This window comes from Cynocephalus volans, chromosome 14 (assembly GCF_027409185.1).
Source record: "Cynocephalus volans isolate mCynVol1 chromosome 14, mCynVol1.pri, whole genome shotgun sequence".
Classification (NCBI taxonomy): domain Eukaryota; kingdom Metazoa; phylum Chordata; class Mammalia; order Dermoptera; family Cynocephalidae; genus Cynocephalus; species Cynocephalus volans.
The window spans coordinates 67,554,390-67,570,170 of NC_084473.1; the positions used below are offsets into that span (position 1 = coordinate 67,554,390).

At 37.6% G+C, this 15,781-nt stretch overlaps 1 protein-coding gene across 1 annotated transcript in view; it reads right to left on the reverse strand.

Moving 5' to 3' along the window:
- PAIP2B (poly(A) binding protein interacting protein 2B) overlaps positions 1-15,477 on the reverse strand; it is a 37,975-nt gene extending 22,498 nt beyond the window's left edge. The window contains exon 1 of the mRNA XM_063078906.1: positions 15,320-15,477. The gene's annotated coding sequence lies outside the window, so the exon portion shown is untranslated. The remainder of the gene's footprint in view (positions 1-15,319) is intronic.
- Positions 15,478-15,781: the final 304 nt, after the last annotated feature.

The following is a 15,781-nucleotide window of genomic DNA, read 5'->3' on the forward strand; positions in this document are numbered from 1 at the left end:
TTTACCAAGCTTTTCCCAAGTTTATCAATTATTTATATACTTATTTATTACATTACATCATTCAGTGGCAAGATCTCTGTACCCAGAACTGCCTTCAAGTTCCACTCCCTCCAGTTAAAGGCAATTAATCATCCCCTCCCAGGATAACATCAAATGGCGGTCAGCATATGGACCTTGACTTCTCTAGATTGAGCTCCAAAAAGATATTTTATACTATTAACAGGGGAGACATTGTGAGCTGAAGTCTTTAACAAGTAACATTAATCAAAAACATTTCTATGGGCAAATTATTACATATGAAATATGTATAACTTTTCTCACCAACAAAAGCCTCTAAATGTCTTTGATCTGATGACAATTTAACTTGTTTTTCAAATGCACAGTTATATCAGAAATGCTACTATAGAATCGTGAATATAATCTCTGCCTGAGGTCTCCCCCACCTTCACCTCAATTTCACATTTGATGATACAAACATCTGAGAGAGCATTATTCATTATTTGTTGTGGGAGTAGTCTACGAGTATAACCTTGGAAGTTTCTCGAGGGAAAGAATCAAGTCTTCTACAGCTTCTAGCATGCCTTTGTACACCCACCAGGTCCTCAATAAATGCTGTGCTGACTGACTGCCGTTTCTAGAATGCTGTATTCTAAATCTCATTTCCTAGGCAGGAAACTTTAGTGGTTAGGATCTGTAGCTGAGCACTCTTCATTGAGCATGAACAGTTAATCCTCACAGCCAGTGACAACACTACTCTGAAATCTGTTTTTAACAGGTTAAATCACCCGAGGGGGGGAAATAAAAACTTCTAGGAAATTTTTTATGTGTTCTTGTTTACTATTTTAGCACTTAATAACACCAGGTGGCTATAACATTCTCCTCATGAGTTGCAGGCTAGACATAAAAGTTTGCCACAGTGAAATTATCTAAACTGGAAGAAATCCATACCATGGATCCCAACAGAAATAATCAAAGGAGACCACATGTTTGTTTTATTTGATATATTTCTGAAAAAAAAAGGATTATCTGCCATAGCAAGGTGGGGAGAGGGGAGCCAAACAGTCTAAATACATATGTAACGAGGTAGAGAAAACTGTATTTAATATAAGTCTTTTCAGGAACGGTACCATTTTGAATGGAAGAAACTCCTTGAAAGTCAGTTTGGGAGAGAAGGAGAGTCCTTGAGGTACCAGGTTAAGGACAAAACTGTTTCCTGGGAGAAAGGGGAACATTTCTATGGCTAATGGGGGCACAATGTTGGAACAGAGTGAAGAAGAAAAAGTAAGTCAAGAGTGGCACATTTCAGAGTGAAAGGCCTCACACTGCATAATGTGGACTACAGCTTGAGAATTTCAATTTTCAGTAAAATTAGTAGGCCTATGTAAAACTTTAGGAGCCTGTGGATCTTTTGGCATGGAAACCACCAAAGAAGCAGACTTTTGTCTAAGTTGCAAGGATAGAACTGGAGTAGGTCATGAATTGGGAAAGCATTTAAGGCAAGTTTCCCCAGACCTCTAAGGAAAGGAGAAGGCCCCGTGGGACAACCGAGTTACAGAGAGAAATAAGTAATCTACCCGAACACAAGGGGAAAAGACAAGAATAAAATATCAGTTCTCCTAAGTACTTCATTAACTTTCTATCTTCTAATCTTCCCAACAATCCTATGAGGCAGGGGCTATTACTGTCCTGGTTTTTCAGATGAATTCTCTGCTGTTCAGAAACTCATTAAACACCTTGCCTAAGGTACAAACTAGTAGTGCCAGAATCGGTGCTTAAGTTTGGTCTTTCTGATCCCAAAGACCATGCTCTTAACCATTACTCTATACTCTCACACTTCCCACTTCAGTTTCAGAAAGGCTATGATAGAAAACTCTAATTTTTCTCAAATATTGCAAATTAGGGGTGGGGGAATCAGGCTGAGGAAAAATGCTATTCAACCAAAGGACTGAGGTCTTTGTAAGGAAAATATGAACAAGGTTGCATCACATGCTAGTGTTTTTTAAATCAAAATAAGTTATATTCCTTACCATAAACATACAAAATTCCATTTAACTTGAAGCTTCCTGGCACTTTTAGGTAGAAAGCAGACCTCCATATAGGTCTATATTCTCTTATGCACAACTCCAATAACCAAAAAGCTCTAAAAACTAAAAATTTTTCAAACGCTTCACGTCAAAAATTATTTGACAGTAAAACTTGGCCTGAACTGATATAAAGCTATGCACAGCCTTTATCTATTCCACTTAGTGTGAATAGTCCTGTTCGTAAATATTAACACGTGTGACTATGGGTACTGCACCAGACCCACTGGGGCATTATGTAACACAAGAAAGCATTTTTGTAAAATCTAAAAAAATTATGAACTCTGAAATTCATCTTGTCCCAAGGGTTTCAGACCCTCTGGAGACCTGTATTCCAAAGTATTTTAAAAACAATTTCCAAGAATGATGAGATCAGAGTGTTAAGTTTGGCCTAAAGCTGCCTCTGCACATATTTTAAGTTTGGCCTAAAGGTTTCTGTGTACATAGTGAACTGTAACCTAACAATGTGTAAACAGACTGTAACCTACTCTTATAACAAGTAGCTGAGTCTCAGCCAATTACAGGCTGTTCAAACCATGCTCAAATAAGGCAAATGTCCAGCTGTAACCAATCCAGCTGTTTCTGTACCTAATTTCCATTTTCTGTAAATCACTTTCCTTTTTTCTGTCCAAAAATGTTATCCAACTGTATGGCAGCCCTGGAGTCACTCTTAACCCATTCAGGTTCTCAGGGCTGCCCAATTCCTGAATCATTCTTAAATCCTGTTAAACTTAATTTGTCTAAAATTTTTCTTTTAACAAGAAGTACTCAGTCTCCAGGATTATCATAAACCGGTATGTTTTCAAAAATATCTTGAGGACAAAATAGGATTATGATTTTTTTTTAAAACCAGATAAGGATGGTAAAAACATCCTTATCAACTCGATTCTATGGGCTGGCCAGTTGGCTTAACTGGTTAGAGCACAGCCTTGTAACACCAAGGTCAAGAGTTTGGATCCCCTTACTGGCAAGCTGCCAAAAAAACACAAATAAACAAAAAAAATCCCCCAAGAAAAATCATTCCACAAAAGGATATTTTAAGCACCAAAAAATACAGGAAGGCCTTGATTCTATGCAAAGGACAATTCTTTAAGCTAAATACACTTAATTTGGGGGCCGGCCTGTGGCTCACTCGGGAGAGTGTGGTGCTGATAACACCAAGGCCACGGGTTCGGATCCCATATAGGGATGGCCGGTTTGCTCACTTGGGAGAGCGTGGTGCTGACAACACCAAGTCAAGGGTTAAGATCCCCTTACCGGTCATCTTTAAAAGAAAATAAATAAATAAATAAATACACTTAATTTTATGAAAAACACTATGTGGTCCTTATTTTTCTTATTTCACAACAGGTTGGTGAAAATTCACCTGGGAACAGTACTGGTCTGATCTGAGGCACTAACCCCAGCAGGCTACATAAAATTACTTGGGGAAGTTGTTAAAAATGCAGAACTCCCCAAGGTTCCATCCAAGGAGATTATGATTCAGATGGTCCAGAGGGGGTCAGATATCTACATTGTTTTTTAAAAAACACTTGGGTTGGTTTTGATGTGCAGCCATGCTTCAGAACCACTGGTCTAGTCTGTAGGATATAGTTCTACCCTTCACTTCCTTACCCAAACTCTTCTCTGAAGGGGTAAGGGTAGCAAAACAGGAATGTTTCCAAGCAGGGAATTTGCCCAACCCACTGTTTGTAATGCCACTTGCGTCCTCTAAACAGTGAAGCTGGACCAGAAGGTCAACTCAGAAACTGAGGTTACTGGCAGTAGAACAACAGAAATTAGAGAGTTGACAAGCAAGAAAAACTTGTTGAAGAAAAACTCCTGTATGAAAAGGTGTGTCTTCCAGAGTTTCCTTTCTCTTCAACTCAGATTCTACATATGACACCCAAGTTCAGCACAGATGTCTTCATATCTAGCTAACAATAAATAAATAAAGAATAATTTTTAAATTATTTTTTAAAAATTTGTTTTAAGTATGTGTATATATCTATCTATTCTTTTATAACTGTCTCTAGTGTCCAGTTTCTATGCAAGGCCTTTATTTTTCTTCTTCAAACAGATTACAAGAATTACTAGTATTACTACCTCAAACAGTGCAATGACAGATCACTAAAAAAATGGAAAACCCATAGCATACTTGATATTTTATGAAGCAGACTATATTCTCCAACATTCCAATAAGGTAAAATAATTCCAGTGATTTCTCTTTTTCAGAAAGTTTCTTATTTTCTTAAATTACTGCTTAAAAAAAATGGTTAACAGTAAATAGGACTAATATTTTTAAAAACATACAAAGCTTTCAATTTAATAAGCACTCAAAGCCTTTTACCAGTTTAAGAAAAAAAAGTACTAAACCCTTCTAAAGCAAGGATAAATGCTAAGTGATGGGTGAGACAAAAGGGACACATAATAACTCCTATTCTCATGCAGTTAATCACTAAATCCTATTTGACTAGTATCCCCTGGTCTCGCTAAGCCTAGCAAATGAAACAGAATTTCACACTTGAAACTCAGCTAGGACTCCCAGTCATGGAAAACAAGAATTGTGTTATGCCACTAGGTATTGCTCATTACCTGAACTCAACACTACGGTGACATCAAGGGTTGGATCTTTCATGATTTGCTCCATAACCTGTGTGCTTCTCATCCCAGACCGAACTAAGCTTTCTTCTAGAACCAGATTTCTACAATTCACAGTTAGTATTCAGCAGTGGTTCTTGAAAATGTAGTACCTACATGAGCAGCATCAGCATCACCTGAGAACTTACTAGAAATGAAAATTCTCAGGCACCACCCTAGACCTTTCTGATGAATCAGAAAGTCTGAGGTGGGGCCCAGCAGCTTGTGCTGTAATAATACCTGCAGGTGATTCTGAAGTATGCTCAAGTTTAAGAACCCCTGATGTACAGGAGGTAGAAAAATGTTTCCTTCCATAGGTCTAAAGCCATGGATACTGTATATTCTATCTTGATATGAAATAAAGACATCCAATAAAAAGACATAATCTCACTACTTCCACCCTCCATCCAAAGTGGTTTTTTATGAGTTAAAAAAGAAAACAAGCTGCAATCAGAGATGTAATCTGAAAAGTATATTGATATGCCTCAGTTCCCATCCAGCCTGATCTCATACAGTATCATTTCCATTCTCTTACATCTAAAGTTCTAGAAAAGGACCTTCATAAGGTAAGTCTCAGGAATTCTAGGAGTTCTATAGTAAAACATCAACTAAGTCTGAATGTACCAAACTTACTAGAGAAGAAAATATAGCATTGGCTATATTTTAGAATTGCATTCAATAGGGAGTTAAAGCTTGGAATTTTTTTCTCCTTTATACTTCCAGGTTAACAGAATTAAAACGGAATACCCCAATTCTTCAAAAGCTTCTAGCCAGGCAAAGATTTACTGCATTACTTCTTGCCTTCAGTAGAGATGGAGCAGAGCCCTGGCAGGCGCATTATGTATACCTGCAAGGCTGCACAACTTAACAGTTACATCTGGTTCAATATTAAAACAAAGGTCCTGTAAACAACCCTCAGATAGTGAGTGTCATACCTGGCACTAGCACCAAAGCCAAGATAATAAAAAGACACGAAGAACACCACTAGTATACAAAAGTAAACTCTCACTACATAATTACATTCTGTTTTGTTCCTGTTTACACTAAAATTGTTAAGTTAAAACTTCCCTTCTCTGAGATTACTGCATTTTAAAGAGTGGGCAAGACAAGCATATAGCACCTATTTTCAAAAAGCAGATAATTTCCATGTAACTGTTTCAAAGCACAAAGAAATGAAGAGAGCCTTCTAGTTATTCGCACGCAGGTCACTCAACACAGTAAAATGAACAAAATTAGCACAAAAGAAAACAATAGACCAGGGCTGCCTGTTTGCTCGGTGGGTTAGAGTGTGGTACTGATAAAACAAAGGTCCAGGGTTTGATCCTTGTACGAGCCAGATGCAAAAAAACCAAACAGAAACAAAAACAAAAAACCCCCATAGACCGATTTTCATGCCACATACATATAATTGCAAATAAAACATGAGCATATAAAACCAAGCAATTTATTCAAAAGTAAAACAAAACACTTTGATCAAATAGGGTTCAGCCAAGACATTCAAGGATGGTTTAACATGGTAAAATACATTGATATTTCTTAATATTAACAGGCAAAGGAAAAAACAAAACAAAACTACATGATTATCTCAATAGTTGCCAAAAATATATTTAATAAAATCAATTCCATTTTTGAAAAAACAGAAATAAATTTTTTAAATAAACGTATAAAATCAAGCTTCTTTGATGTAATCAATATACTCACATAAGCATCTCTCCCTCCCAAACCTTTAGTGCATTAAAAACAAGAAAAAGATTAGGAATGTTAACTATCATGGCCACTATTTAACTTTTTGAATGCTAACGTCTAGTGCAATTAATCAAGAACACAAGATAAGAGGTACAACTATCAGAAAGGAAGAGGCAAAATTATCCCTATTTACAAAACAAAGAAAAAATAAACAACAACAAAAAAGATTATCCTTATTTGCAGATATGATTTTGCTTTTTCAGCAAGACTAAGAATCAACTGAAACCATTAGAAACAATAAGAGCTTAACAAAACTGGTTACAAAATAAACATAAAAAATCAAGAGCTTTTGTTTACACCAATCAATAATAACCAATTAGAAAAGACTTTAAAAAAAGACTCAACTAAAAAACAAAAATCTAAAATTCTTTGGAATAAATTAAATAAATGTATACAACATAAAACAATTTATTGAAGAACATTTAAAATGAGTTGAATAAACACATGTAAAATGTTTACTCTTCCAGAATTAATCTGAAGATTCAGTTAAATTCCAATAAAAGTTCTCCAAAGAGAAGTTTTTGAAAACCTGACAAGTGGATTCTAATTTTAGCTGGGTTAATAATTGCATAAGAATAATCATTAGAATTAAAAACAAAAAAAGGAGAAATATAAAATTAATTTTAAGTGCCCATCTATACTAGGGAGCAAAAATAAAATAAATTAAAATACTGTAGAATGAGCATAGAAATAAATTTATCAATAAAACAGAAAGCCCAGAAATAAGAATCTGATTTATGTTAAAAGTTGCATTTCAATAGAGGAGAAAATGTAAATCATTTAAAAAGAATGTTGGGACAGCTAGTTACCCATTCAAAACATGGGGTGGGGGACAAATAAAAACAGACTGCCTACTTTCATACAAAAAATAATTACATACGGAGTAAAGTTTAAATTTTTTTTGAAAAAAGAATATGGATAAATTTGAGTACAGTACAGAAAAAAAACACTTTCAGGACTGGTTGATAAGCCCAGTTGGTTAGAGCGCAGCCTTATAACACTAAGGTCACGTGTTCGGATCCCCAGAATGGCCAACGCCAAAAAATCAAAAAACAAAAAAACAAAAATGCTTTCATTCGGCAAGATAAAAATGAAGTGAAATGACAAATTACTTACTGGGAGAAAAGGTTTGTATCTTTAGCCTACAAAGAAATCTCAAAAATTGCTCAGAAAAAGACAAATGCTCCAACAGAAAATAGGCAATGGAGAAATACGCAATTTCCACAAGAATAAAAATGGCCCTTAAAAATAAACATATAAAAAAGATTCAAAAGCACTAGAAATCAAAGAAATGTAAATTAAAACAATGAGATTTTCTGCTTAAAGACCAGAAAGATTACAAATGTAGGGGGAAAACTGGAGCTCTCACTCACTGTCAGTGGGAGTATGTACAAACTGAAGCCATTTTTCTGCAGAACAATTTAAAAATTTATATTAAGAGCCCCCAAATTATTTTATAATCTTTTCCTTCAGAAATTCTAGGAATTCAGTCCAAAAATACTTGCTCAAGTCTGCTAAAATATATGCACAAGGAAATTCACCACATGGGTGGGAATGGTTAACTTAACATATACTCAGCTATTTAAAATGATGATGCCAGGATATATTTACTGCCATGGAAATACGCCCAAAATTTAGTAAGTGAAAAAAAAAGACTATATATTATTCTACTTTTTAAAATATTTATATGCATTTAAAAAAAAAAAAAACTAAAAGGCAAAACTCATAATATTTTCAGTGGCAATTTTTTTTTTGGCTGCTGGTCAGTATGCGGATCTAAACCCTTCACCTTGGTATTCTAACATGGTGCTCTAACCAAATGAGCTAACCAGCCAGCCCTGGGTGGCAAAATTAAAGATCATTTTTCTTTATATTTTGGCTTCTGAATTATTACAAAAAGAGTATGGTTTCCTTTATAGTCAGGGAGAAATGTTATTTTCATTTATATATATTAAAATTTCTTTTTCTTTTTTTTTTCTCCTCTTGTATGGGTCACATATAGGCTAGAGGGCTTGAATTTTTGCTTCCTGATGTGGATCAGCCCACGTTTGGGATATGCACTACACAAAGCTGCCTCTCTTCATTTTTTTTTTTAAGGATCCTTCTGTAGGGCCGGCCTGTGGTTCACTCGGGAGAGTGCAGTGCTGATAACACCAAGGCCACTGGCTCGGATCCTATATACGGATTGCTGGTTAGCTCACTGGGTGAGCGTGACGCTGACAATTAAGATCTCCTTACCGGTCATCTTTTTAAAAAAAAAAATAATAATAATAAAATAAAGATCCTTCTGTAGCACCACAGAGAAAACACAATTAGGTAAATTTAAAATGATTGAAAGTGTGACTGCAATAAAAAATATGATGCATAAGAAAAAAATATTACAAGTGAATACAAAAAAGAAAGCAGCTATTGAAGTAATGGGGACGAGGGCTGGCCCATGGCTCACTTGGTACAGTGAACCCAAGGCCATGGGTTCTCGGAGCCCTATATAGAGATGGCCGGTTAGCTCACTTGGAGAGCGTGGTGCTGACAACACCAAGTCAAGGGTTAAGATCCCCTTATCAGTCATCTTTAAAAAAAAAAAGAAGTAGTAATGGGGACTACAGTCTGAAAACATTTTTGTTTTAAGTTGTTTTATTGTTCTCAAATTATTTTAAAAATATACAAAATTGAGGAAAAGAAAAAAAAGGTTGCCTTCCCTCTTCCCGGGCCTACTTTTCCAATCTCTGCTGCTATTGCTAAGTATTCACCTGACACCAAAAAGATGGACAGACCCTCAGATTCTTTTTTCTTTCTCATAATTCCATTTCATTTGTTCATTTACTTTTTTTTTTTGGAAGCTGGCTGGTATGGGGATCTGAACCCTTGACCTTGGTGTTAAAACAACACAGTCTAACCAACTGAGCTAACAGGCCAGCCTCATTTACTCATTTTTAAAAAGGTAATACAGACACATAATTTTAAAAAATTAAAACTATAACTATATATAAAGGTATACAGCAAAATCCCATTCTTCCTCCTATTCTCCCTCCACAGATAAACACTTTAACTGGTTTCTTATACATCATTCCAGAATTTCTTTTAGCAAATATCCATGTATATTCTACTCTTCTTTCTCTCTCAACACAAAAAGTAGCATTCTATACACACTATACTGTACCTTGTTCCTTTTTTTTTTTTTTTAAATTCACAATATATCTTGGAGCTCTTCTATATCAGTACATAGATCTTCCCCATTCTTCTTTACAACTATACAATATTCCATGGTTTGGATGTACTGGTTTACTTAACCAGTTCCCTGTTGATGGACACTGAAGTCATCCCTAGCATGCTAATACAAACAATAATGCCAAGCATAACCACTTACATACATCTAGTTCATTTCCGAATGAGCCTTTGATGAAGCCCCTGACGCGATTCAGGAGATTAGATCACCACAAGGCCACATGTTCACTAGTTCTCCTTATACACAGCAATATGTAGCAGAAGACTTCCTTGGATAATGCAATTATACTCTTAGGGAATTTAGCTCATAAAAATAAAATGGCTAAACAGAACATGAAGTATGAACTATTTCTATTTAAAAATGCATATATATGCATATATACAAATGAATATACAATAAAATATATAAAATATAAAATATATACATCAAAATGTCAACCACTATCTCAGTATGGTAAATCTATGGAGTACTTTGCAGTCTCTCCCCTCCTTTTGCCTATCAATGCTTTCTAATTTTAAACAGTAAACATGTACTACTTCTGTAATGTAAATTAAAATAAAAAATAAAATGTTAACTCAAATTAAGCTGTATGCATTCCTTCAATCTGTCATATTTGTATAGTGCTTCAGAGTGCTCAAATAGCACCTCATTTAAGAAATTTTTCCCTAGCACTCCACATATTACTCACTACTCCTTTCTACTGGTTTAGATAGAATTTTATTCATCTCTATTACCTCATTTGTGACATGACAACTCAGTTGTTCATCCATCTGTCTCCCTTGCTTGCTTGTGAGCTCCTTAAGAATAAGTTTGATTATATTTTCAGCACCTTGAACAGTGTGAGACACATATGAGCTTCTTACATGGTAAAGAAGTAAATGATTACACTACGATGTAACAGTTCCCAGAATTCAACACCTGAGTTTCCAAATTGTTATAGATACCCTGCCAACAACCTGAGAATGTTATGCTCCCTCTCTAAAACTTGCATTTATTACTGAGTAGCTGTGGTCCATGGTTACCTCAGGTGTGACATGCCCTCTGGCCAAGCCCATTCATAGTTTTTTCCTTAGGTGATTTTTTTATTGTTTGTTTTTTGTTTGTTTTTTTAATTTGCTAGGAGTGTTCATTAAACACCTTTTTATATCTCTATGTATTTGTACCTGGCTGGTCTCAGCTTGGAATGTTGTCTCAAGATTTTATTTACCTGGAAAACATTCCTATTCAACCTTTAAATATCTGCTTAAATAATATCTTCTCTGGGAAGCCTTCGTATCCTCCCATCTTTTCAGGAAGAGTTGAAAATTCCATAAATCAGACGTTTGTGTACCTATTTTACCATGTATCAGGCACTGAACTAAGTGCCAATGAGAGAAAGAAGCAGCTGTGGACGCTGCCCTCATGGAGCTCATGGTCTAGTAAGGAAGACAGTCATATGAACAAATAACCAAATTCTGATAATATTAAATGCACACCAAGAGGAAAATAAGTTGAATATTTGACATGTGCCATCTACTTTGTGAGACTTAGTAAACATTACATATGATTATGTTAGATAACTATTTGAATTGGACAGTTCATGAGACTCTAGGTCTGCAGTTGTCTTCTGAAGAAACTGTCTACAAGGAGTTCTTCCTGTATATACTACAGTCTGAGCGGCAGATAATGCATGAAACCAACCCTTACTTCTTTGGCCACAAGTAACTGGACAAGGGCTAAGTGCCTTGGCTAAGGACACATACAGGTTGAACTCAAGGAAGATGAATCACCAAGGACATGGCTTGGCTCAAAATTCTGTTGAATAGGGGTCCTCCATTTTAGAAGGTGACAGAACAATTAAATCAGATATTGTCTCTAGGGAAATACAAATGTTGAGTAAACGAAGTTAAATAAGTTAAATAGGCAGGTTTCCAAGGCTCAAATCCTACCCTAAATACTGCTAAGTCACTGTTCTATAAGGTTTTAAAGGCACTAGGGCCAAGAGACAATATGGTTGCTGAGATGGCTTCCATTCCAAGTTTACATTCAACACTCATAACCAAAGATAACATGTATGCCTCTTTCTTGCAACCCACAAGGGCCCAACACATTATATCACCACTTTTGAAATTAGAAAACAGGCTCAAAAGTCCAAGAGCTTGACCAAAGTCACTTGGTAGGTGGCAGAACCAGAAATCAAAGACCAGGTCAGCATGATTCTTCTATAATATCCTGCCAGATACATGGGTTAAGTGGCCTCAAAATCAACAAACGACAGGCAGAGGTTAACATAGGTTAATGGAGAGAGACTCAAAAAGAAGAGTTTATGCATAAGAGTAGAACAGAGACATCAAGTTAATCTATAATTCCAATCTGAACCTCCCCCCTGAGCTCCAGACTCAACTGTTTATCTTTCTTATTCTAATGTAAGATCCACAGGACAGGACTTTAATCTCTATAGATTGTTCACCACAGTCTAAAGCAGAGTCTGGTTTATAGTAAGCACTTAAAAAATATTTGTTGAATGAACAAATAAGTGAACAAACTATCAAAGAAGCTAAGGAACATTCTACAGAGGTGTGAGGGTTGAGTTACCATGAAACAGATTTAAGGAGTCACTTACAAGTACAATTGATCTTCATTATTTATGGATCCCGTATCTGCAAATTTGCCTACTTGTTAAAATTTATTTGTAACCCCAAAATCAAATACTTGTGGAGCTTTCAAGGTCATTCATGAACATGCACAGAGTGGCAAAAAATGGGTCACTCCTTGCACATGTCCCAAGCTTAAAGCTGAATAAGGCAACATTCGTCTTCTGTTTCAGCTCTCATACAGAGACCACCAGAGGACAGAGACAGTAGGGGGCAGTGCGGGGTAGTGCAAGAAGCTTTGGCTCTTTGGCCAACAGGACAGGGTTTGAATTCTAACTCTGGCACCTGTTAGTGCGGCAGCCTCAGAGAAGTCACTTAACACTCTTTTTTTTTCTTTCTTTCTTTTTTTTTTTTTTTTTAAAGATGACCGGTAAGGGGATCTTAACCCTTGACTTGGTGTTTTCAGCACCACGCTCAGCCAGTGAGCGAACCGGCCATCCCTATATGGGATCCGAACCCGGGGCCTTGGTGTTATCAGCACCGCACTCTCCCAAGTGAGCCATGGGCCGGCCCCACTTAACACTTCTGAACCTCATTTTTTTCTCTTTTGTAAAATAAAGAAAATATAATCTACTAAAATGAGTTGTTTTGGGGATTTAAGGTTATAATCTATGTCAGATATGTAGATATGTACATATTTTCCATTGGAGCAATAGTTTGGTATTTGATAATACAGTGTTCTAGGTGAATTTATAGAACATAACTACTGTGAATAATGAGAATCGACTGTAATGACTTATGAAATAACAGAGAGAAAGACAAAATAATTATTTGGATGAGGTGGAGGCAGCCTTCAAAATTTTGAAGAAATAGAATTTTACCAGACACAGGAGGTGTACAAAAGGCTTTCAAGGAGAACAGCACCTACGGAAAGAGGCCCAGACATGTAGGAAAAAAAGAGATAAGTTCAGGAAATGGCACTTTAGGAAGTCTAGAGCAGTGGGAGATGAGGCCAGAACACGGGGCCACAGTGCTTCTCTGCCCTGTACTATAGAACCTCCCTCTCTGCATTTAATTCTTGGTTTACAGGTCTCTCTTCCACTAAACTGTGAACTTTTCCAAGTCAAGTTCTCTAGGAAAAAATCACAGGTACAGTCCCCCAAATTTGCAAACAAGTAATTACTAAGCACAAATATACCTGAAAAGACTGTAAAAAATAACTTTGGTTTTCAACTGCAGTCTATACCAATTCACAATAGTGACCAACTTGTAGATCTGCAATTTGTCCAGGACTTTTCTTTGATGACTGCTGTAACTCTGTCATAAATTCTTTTTATTGTTCTAGACACTCGGGCATTTGTCAGTTTAAGATCTAGCTCTTTTTGGTGTGATTTATTAACAAGGCTCAAACATATGGTCCATATTCTGCCACCTCAGAGTAAAGATTCCTTTTACTTCACTCTAATAGATTTATTTTTCTATATACAAGATACAATCTTACCGTAGTAGAATACAGGGAAGCATATTGATATGTGTTACAAATTGGATAGGGAAAAAAATAAGATTTTTTTCACAAAAGCTTGCAAAACCTTGACCAAAACAATGAATGTGATGTTAAATTCACAGCTTACATTTCTCCACTGAGAACTAGGAAAAACAATTCTGGTTTATGTGAAGTCATGAAACTAAGCACTGTGAGAATTTATGAGGTTTTGTACACGTGTATATTCTCTCTCACACACAGCCTAAGGGGCCCATCAGTCTTACCCCAATACTTCAGCCTCGAAAACAAAATCCTCACTGTCCAACATTTAAATTAATATTTTCAAACTTCTAAAATCTCAATCAAAACTAAGAGTGGTGAGTTAGTTTTTCCTCACAAAATTCTTTTTATGAGGCACAGCATAGTTTGCACTATTATCTAGAAACATATGGCTAGAACACTACTGGAAATCAAACACATAACCTATGAAGGTGAATACAAATTCTCTGTGAAAAGAGAATAGGGAATGTTGTTTTTAAACAGATTCAAGGCTATTATCCATTCATAGGTTGGGCGTGACCAAATCACGCTGTGCTATACAGCTAAAGTATGTCCTATATTTTATGACATATTAGGGTGGCCAGGCCGCCCTTAACACTGCAAACTCACGCCACCCATTTAAGCTATTTAAAGTATAATCCAATTCCATCAACTTAATAATAAATTTTAAATCCCTTGCTTCCAGTAAACCCTTTCCACCTGCATTTTCAGCAATTATCACCAAAAGAACTGCTTTGGGACAAAGATTCTAGAGAGGGCATATGACCAAATGCCATCTTAAGGAAGGCAAAAATAGTTTTTTACCATTTACAAAACAGATTAATGTTCCCCACCTTGCAAAGCTACCTGTTCAGTGTATTCTTGCCTCTCTCGCATTCACCTTCCAGCTGCATGGAAGAGGCAAGTGGAAAATGTTAGTTTCCAAGAAGGATGAGGATTGAAATTTAGTGGGGGAAGGGGGTGAAGTACTCACTTGCGTAAGGAAAGAAAAGTAGCCGAGGTCTCCAAGTCAAATTAGGTATGAAGCATGAGGTCTGGCGTAAAGGGAGAGGTGAAGGGAGTTTTAAGAAACGCAAATAACGCACGGGGACCGGTGAATGGGAGAGGGTCAAACGCGCAATTCCCCCTCCCCCGGCGGGGGACGCAGCCCTGGTCAATTTGCCCAGCAGTGTTGCACCGGGGTAGAAAAGGGATTCACAAGCCCGAGAATCTGGTCCGAGTGTTGGAAGGGGGATAAGGGAACTCAGGAACTGGGGGGGAGGGGAGGACAGTAGAGTACCTGAGCGGGGAAAAAAGGACCAAGACCCACTAGAGCCTCCGAGGGGCTGGGCGACCCCAGAAGACGCCCCTTCTCGCCGACGGCTGCGAAAAGGACACCGCGGGCTTTCCCTCCCTATAGGAGCTCCGGCAGGCGCGCGCCACCTCTTACAGTCCCGACGGTGGCGGAAAGGGAGGCGCAGGGAGCCCCCAGAGCCGGGAGAGCGGCGCTTCCCGCGGGTCCCTTCCCCGGCAGCCCGGCGCCCAAACCCACCTGGGCTGACCAGAAGCCCCTCCTCCAGACTGTACTCTGCTACTCCTCTGAGACACTAAGCCGTCGCCGAAGAGGTCGCCGTCGCCAGGACAGTGTCGGCCGTTAGTACCAAAACGTGAGACACGCACCGGAGAAGCACCACTACCACTCGCCAGGTTACCTCCTACTGCACACTAGCTCTTCACCCCGCCTCCGAGCCCAAGCCATTGGTTGCCGGGCACCGCCCCATTCATCTATTGGGCCGAAGAAGATGCCGCTCGGTTACCTAGAAGAGCATATATGATTTTTATTGGTCTAAATGTGAAACAGTGCCCGCCCACCCCCTCGGAAGCTCCAGCTTCTGATTGGTTTTAACGTTTGTCTTTTCGCTTCCTTCGCTCTTCTCCTAGAGATGAGAGGCCTCCTTGCGGGAGACTCCGGCTCTGATTGGCTAAATGGACGCTTCACCACTCCTGGATGGGC